Here is a 7,015-nt window from a genome sequence, read left to right as displayed (position 1 = left end):
AAGGTTTTACACTCTGACAAATACAGTTGTGTACATTTGGTACTACTCTTGGCTTGATTACTAGACCTCAGCAGTTGACAATAAATATATTCTCTTTCTTTGCTGTGGGAAATGTTGATTTTTACGATGGGTGTTTGGTTACATTAGGGTGTACCAATCACTTTCTGGTTGAAGTCTGATGAGTTTTACCTACCGTCCTCATTGCTTTAGGTACATCTCAAAATTGCAGATGCACTACCTTTCTCCAGTTATAGAAGGTTTTCTGTCAAAAAACCAGCTTTTTGTCAGTTTGTCCCCTGTGATGCTTTCAGTAGCTATTTGTAAGAAATGGAGACAAGAAAGCAGCAGTCCTGTTTCACAGTTAAAGGTACATTCCTATCAGTGCAACGTACAGTGAGTAGGCAGCATTTTCAGTGGATAACATGCCTGGTTTTTAATAAATATACAAATCCTGACAGAAATTTAGAGTCTGACACTGAATTCTATTCTTAAGCACAGTTCCAGCTATACTTCATCCTTCTTGCAGTACTATAATCAAACACATGATAACCAAACATGGTTCTGCAATTTCCATCAGTGCAATTAATGCAAGAAAGAGATGGACTTACTGGAGTGAGTCCTGTGCAGGACACAAAGATGGTTAAGGGAACTAGACTGTCTTTCGTAATAGGACGAATTGAGACAGCTGCACCTCTTCAGCCCTGAGAAGAGAGGGCTCAAGGGGCTCTCACCAGTGTATATAAATAAATACCTGCTGGGAGGGAATCAAGAGGAGGAAGCCAGACTCCTCTCAGTAGTGTCCACTGGTAAAACAAGAGGCAATGGGCAAAAATTTAAAAATAGCACATTCAGTGTAAGACAAGAATGTGCTTTTTGCTATGAGTGTGGTCAAACACTGGAGCAGGTGGCCCAGATGGGTGATGGAGTCTCCTTCTGGGGAGACATTCAAAAATTGACTGGACATGGTCCTGGGCAACCTGCCTGAGCTGACCCTGCTTGAGCAGGGGAGATGGAGTAGGTGATCTCAGGAGGTCCCTTCCAACCTAAATGATCATGATTCTGTCATTTACATCATAGTATAGCTTCAAGAAATAAAGATCAAATTTTGTGGAAACTAGTTTCAGAGCCATACCCTTGTGCTCTAGGAATCTGAAATACTGGGTTAACATTAAACACCATTTTCTTCTCCATATTATCACATTAATTACCTTAATTATTTGGTATAGTTCTCAATCATTATGTAGAACTAAAAATATTTTCCAAAACCAAGTCACATCCAGAAGTAAAATATTTCCACATTTGCCCACATGTGTTTGATTCTTGAAATGTATTTGTCAATGTTTAAAGAAGAAAGAGAGGTTTCGTATTACAGTTGCTATCTCTATGTATCAGCCACTGCTTAATTTTAGAAAACAGGGATATTTGAAATCTGAACTAATCCCCTCTGTGTAAATGTACCAGGCCTGACAATTTCTCCAATAGTCACATCTTTTCCAAAGCACTGAAAACCCACCAGATTGACCACATGCTCATAGATGTCTTTCATTTTAAGCCATTCTGTAAGAAATGCTGTGGATTTACAAGTTTCTCCAGCTTTCAGTGGAAGTCAAAGGTGTTCAAGCTCACTCAAAATCTGGTGCTTTAAGACAAACCACACAACTAGCTTTTAATAAAATTCAGTCGGTACACAGAATTTATAAAAACGGTATTTTGTTGATGAATACACCCCCCAAGCAGTAATGTCAGTCAGTAGATATCTTTTTCCTTCAAAATAAGGTATATTTCATTGCATCCGCTGTATGTTATTCAGTCATATGGCTGAATATCTTAAATGGAACTATGACTATTATGTATTCTTCAGAAATCATACTCTGAAAAGTTTTTCAGTTTACAATCACATATATGTGCATATTTTTTAAGAATATGTAGGAGCAATATTTCCGTTTCTTTTTTTTAAACTAAATGAGTCTTGAAATGAAGAAAACTATTAAAGATAACAATGGAAATAGGGGGAAAGAGAGGATTTTATCTCCACAACTCACACAGTACTTCTCTAGCCTCAGGGAAACTATTTAAAACTTTTTTATAGCAAAAAGGAGGATCAAAATAGATATAAATGCAATATGACTTTCATACAAGATCTGAAAATCCTGGGGCTTTTTGCAAAAATTATCGACAGCAGGAGGATTTTTTTTAAATAACATATTTTTGAGTTAAAGAAACCAAAATTAGTGAAATGGAAAAAATGAAGTCAGTTATAAATTCATATGATCTTATGGGCTTATCCCAAAATGATAGTCAAGCTCCAGATGGTGCAATAGTGTTTGTGACATCCACTTTGAACTGCAATCTAGTTATGTGTCAAGCAGGAGAGTCCATTATTCACAGCATCAGTGCTGGGGAAAGAAGGTTAAAAGTTCAAGACATGCCCCAAGTGATTAAGGTTGTAAAAATCAGGAGATACGCCATGGGGAAAAAAAATGCCATTCTTCCTTTTCTTCCATACTCAGTTTGTCCCTCCCAAAAAAGTGTTTAAGCAAAAAAATCACAAGACGAAGGAAAGCCTCAATAGTAACGCAAAAAATACCTTTTAATTTGAACTCCTAAAACCCCTCTGCTACCAGCTTCATTTTTCCTATAAACAGAAAGGCTTCTCTCAAAATCTGTCAGCAATTTACAGGAGTTGAGAACTCAATTAACACTATTTCTCACTTATTGCAATATTAACTTCATCTGTTACATACTTGTAAATAACTTTGATTTCAAACTTAATTTTTCATGTATCCCACAGATCACCAGTTCATCTGCCCTAGTCAGGTTTCACTTCCCAGTCATGTAAGCCTTTGATCTGCTAACCAGTAACAGATAACCTACACATTGCTTCCAACCACCCCAAAAGTTTCTGTATTTGGAACTGCAAGTACAGCTTCTCAAATAGTCGAGCAAATTCAGGGGATTTATAATCCAAAATAAAAGGGAAGAGGAAGACCCAAAGCCTGAAGGATAAAGCAAATAAAAAAAATAGATAAAAGAAAAAAATGTGCAAAATTCTTTATAGTGAGAGTAATGAATGGAAAGATTTACCAAAAAAAAAAGGTGCCTTAGTACTTAGAACCTTTAAAAACGTATCAAATAGTTCTTTTCAGAAAGGTGCCTTATTTCAACAAACTGGTCGGAAAAGCAGAAAAGAGTAATTCCCTTCTAACTAATACATTACTTTTTCTATCTGCTGTTTGAACTGCAGGTTCAGACTAGATCAAGAAAACCATTCTGACCATAAAAAAGGAGATGATGAGCAAGAATAAATTCTGCTGATGTATGTAAAAGTAAGTTTTTCCTACCAAGCCTCAGAACTAGAAAACTTAAGTACATGGTTCCACTTTTCTAACTCTCTGCTCACCTCTGAGTTTGTTTGTTTGTATAAATTGCAAACATATCATGGCCATGTTGCCACTTCATCTTAGAAATTATATCAATATCTCATATGCAGTAACTGATGTATGAACTCACATTTTTATTTTCATGTCATAGAGAGTATTTAACATTCATTTCACAAAGCCTGGTAACATTCAGACCCTGTATAGATTTGTAAGTGTATTAAAATTTCATAGGATGATATTGACAATATACTGAGAGAAATCCCTATAATCCATCATGTCAGGGTCCCTGAACCAGGTAGGCTTCAAGAATGCCTTAAAGCTTGTAACAGTTACTTCAAAATACATGCACAAATAAATCATCTAGTAAACTCTCAATATCTGAGACTCAACCTAGCATTCATTAATAATTTGTGCTTTACATAAAAAGCCCTACACACAACAAAAGCCAGCTGTATCACAGAAAATTGAGGACAATCTTGTGTAAACTCAAAAATCAGCTCAAAAATTTGTCTTTAAATACTGTGCCTTCCACATTACCTTTTGAGTTTGAATGATAAAACAAAGCCTATCAGCTCTCACGTTTTAGTTCAGCGGGTTCTTTTGGAGAAGGCTTGGCTCACCCTTGCACAGCAGGAGCTGAACAGACCCACAGGAAGAATCCTCAAACTTTAGAAAGAAATTAGTACTAAAACCCACTCAACTTGAAGTAACCATTGGAGCGGAGACAGATTACTCAAAGCAAATGAACTCTTATATGAGTACTCTGGAAATTAAAATAATAATGCTTGAGGGGAAAAAAAGCCACCTAATTCATTATTAGAAATTTCCAAATATCCAGTATATGTATATTATGCAAGTTCTTGGAAGTTTTTCATCTAGACTCAAAGCCCAATCTAAATGTTATGTCCAGCCACATCCTAGGACTAAAGCTTTTGTTTACTTTTGTACATAAAGTTATATTTAGCTTTGTTTTTGAGGTTTATCTTTTACAGAATATTAAGAATTAAAAGAAATACTACAGAAACATTTTAGGTGTAAAAAGATTTAAAAGCCATTTCTATTTAAGATATTAAAATGCCACAAAACCAGTAATATACTTCTTCAAGAATATTTGAATCAGCAAGCTAAAAAGGCAATGGAAATGTCACGTGGTTTTTATGTACTTAGACTTGACTTCAAAGAAGACCCTGTCAGTGGAATGAGCACACATTACTCTTCTGTGAAATCCTACAAGAACACAGATGGCAGTGAGACCATGATCTTAATTGATTTAAGGGGCAAGTTTATATCTTTAAAGCAACATTTTAGAACGGCAAAAAGCAAATCCTTTCTGTGACACTTAAGCATCCCAAATTATACTTGGTTTTAGAGTGGCCCAGATTAGCACCACATATAAATACTCAAGTGAGACACAAAGCATCTTGTGAAAAAAGGAATGCACACAATACAGTATCATGAATGAGGAATAGCTGATCATAATTTATTTCCTGGCACAAGAGTTATAGGAAAGGCAAGAGACAATAAAAATTACGTACAGCTGCTCTTGAAAGACACAGAAGACCCATTTCTCTGTCCACCCAAAATACTATAAAATCTAAAAGATTTTGGGAGAAAATTTGTTGAGACAACATCAAAATATGGTGTTACTGGACATACCTAGGAAAGTGATGATTGCAAGCTCATACACTTGTAATACACTTTAAATGTACATCCTGATATAAGTGAAACATCTTCATAGTTGAAAAACAAAAAAGAACTGCTCTAGGGTGTCATTTGTGCCTGGTCATTTCTCAAAGGCCAGCGTCATACCAGTCATAGGCTTTTTCTCACTGGGTTTGTTCCTTGGAGCTTTCTACATATACTTCAATTAGAGAGTTTTTAATTACACTTTAGCCTGTTAGCACCGTGGGGCCAATAAAACTAAGAGAAATAGAACTAAATTCTTTTCATTCAACACAACTGTTAACTAAACACCAATTAATTACACCCACACAAGCCTAATGAAGATAATGGGGTTGCAGAGAGTTCACTGATGGTATGAAGTGGCTTGCAGTATCCTAACCTTAATCAGTTAACTACTTGATAATAGGTAGGATCATAGGATAAGCCATCCTCTTTCTACATGCTTGCAATTACTATTACTGTTAATGGAAATTACATGGCCATACAGATAATTCAGGTAACATTCACTTGATCATGATCCAAAAAATGATAAATACTCGATGGGAATCCTTACTAGTATTTCAAACAGTTTATTAAAAAAAAATAAAAGAGTGCAAGGTTAATAAATAAACTGAGTATCACTCATTCAGCTCATGCTTTCCTAAAAGGAAATTTGATAAGTTTTTTTTCCAAGGTGGTTGATCAATACCCACAGAGCAGCAAATGAAGCTGTTTTTCCACGATGCATTTTATTTAGAGCCCTTTAAAAGGCAAAAGGTGGGAAACTGATCTAGAGACACTTGAAATGTATCAGAAGATGCAGCCTTCGCATTGGGTTGTATTACCTAGCATATGATGATGCTCTCAGAGCACCACACCAGCACCGTTACCTCTTGAAGTCTGTTCTTCCAGGAATATTTAATTAAACCAGAGCTTTCTGGGCCAAGCATGTGGATGCGGCACAGATCTGGTACTACTCCACTACTCCCACCTGGCCCACAGACAAGTCCCTCCTGAGCAGCAAAGTACCCAAAGGAGCAGCTGCCTACCACACCGACCTGTTCTGAATGAGGAAAATCTAAGGAGGTATTCACTGCCCGCTGGCCTCAAGGAACAGGTAGTGTCAGTTCAGAAAGTTATTCTGAGCAAACGGCTTTAAAAAAAGAGGGTTTAACTCTCTGGAGAAGTACCATACTATTTCTGAAGGAAGTGAAAGGAAAAGAAAATGATTCAGTAGGGATTTTTCTTCATTATCACCCAACCTAGAGAAGTGAACACACAATGAGCAAAGGTCTACACATATTGATTTTAGAGCTGAGGAAGTGTGCAGCTAACAGCTTTTTAAGTATCTCCATTTTCAGTTACTTCAACAAAATTACCAATGAACAGCGTAACAAAGTGAAAGTTTTTGTAGGAAATTGCAGACTAAAAATGATCATTTAGGTTGTGAAACGTTTCTTTTCATTGAAAGTGAAGGGCTTTTAAATGCAGAGGTAGAGTTACTGGGGCATTTTGCAGCGTTATCCTCACTAGACATTTCACAAACCATAATCTGTCTCTCTTTCAGAACGATAATCTCACACTATTTTGTTGTTCAGAGAGTTTTAAAACTAAAGAGTACCTGCTCGGGGCATTCTTCTGACTTGGAAGACCATAATCGGCCTCCGAGGGAAGCATCACCACCACACGGCATTATGAAAACCAAACCTAACCAAACCATCCCCCGGCTCTCCAACCGAGCCTGGCTCAGCAACGCAGCAGTGGCGGGATGCTCATTAGAGGTGTTCATGGGACCCAAGCGCCGGTTACGGAGGGGCTGTGGCGGCGGCATCCTGAGGGAACGGGGACAGGGACAGCTTTCCCGCCCAGTGGTAGAGGCGAAGCGGGAAGGGGAGCGCGCTGCACCTAACCGGGCGCGCGACTCTCGCGAGAGCGCGGGTGGCCGCTGCCGTCGCCTAGCAGCCGGTCCGGCC

The sequence above is a fragment of the Mesitornis unicolor genome, unplaced genomic scaffold (assembly GCF_000695765.1).
Source record: "Mesitornis unicolor isolate BGI_N332 unplaced genomic scaffold, ASM69576v1 scaffold12636, whole genome shotgun sequence".
NCBI classification, from domain to species: Eukaryota; Metazoa; Chordata; class Aves; order Mesitornithiformes; family Mesitornithidae; genus Mesitornis; species Mesitornis unicolor.
This window is presented reverse-complemented; position numbering follows the sequence as displayed.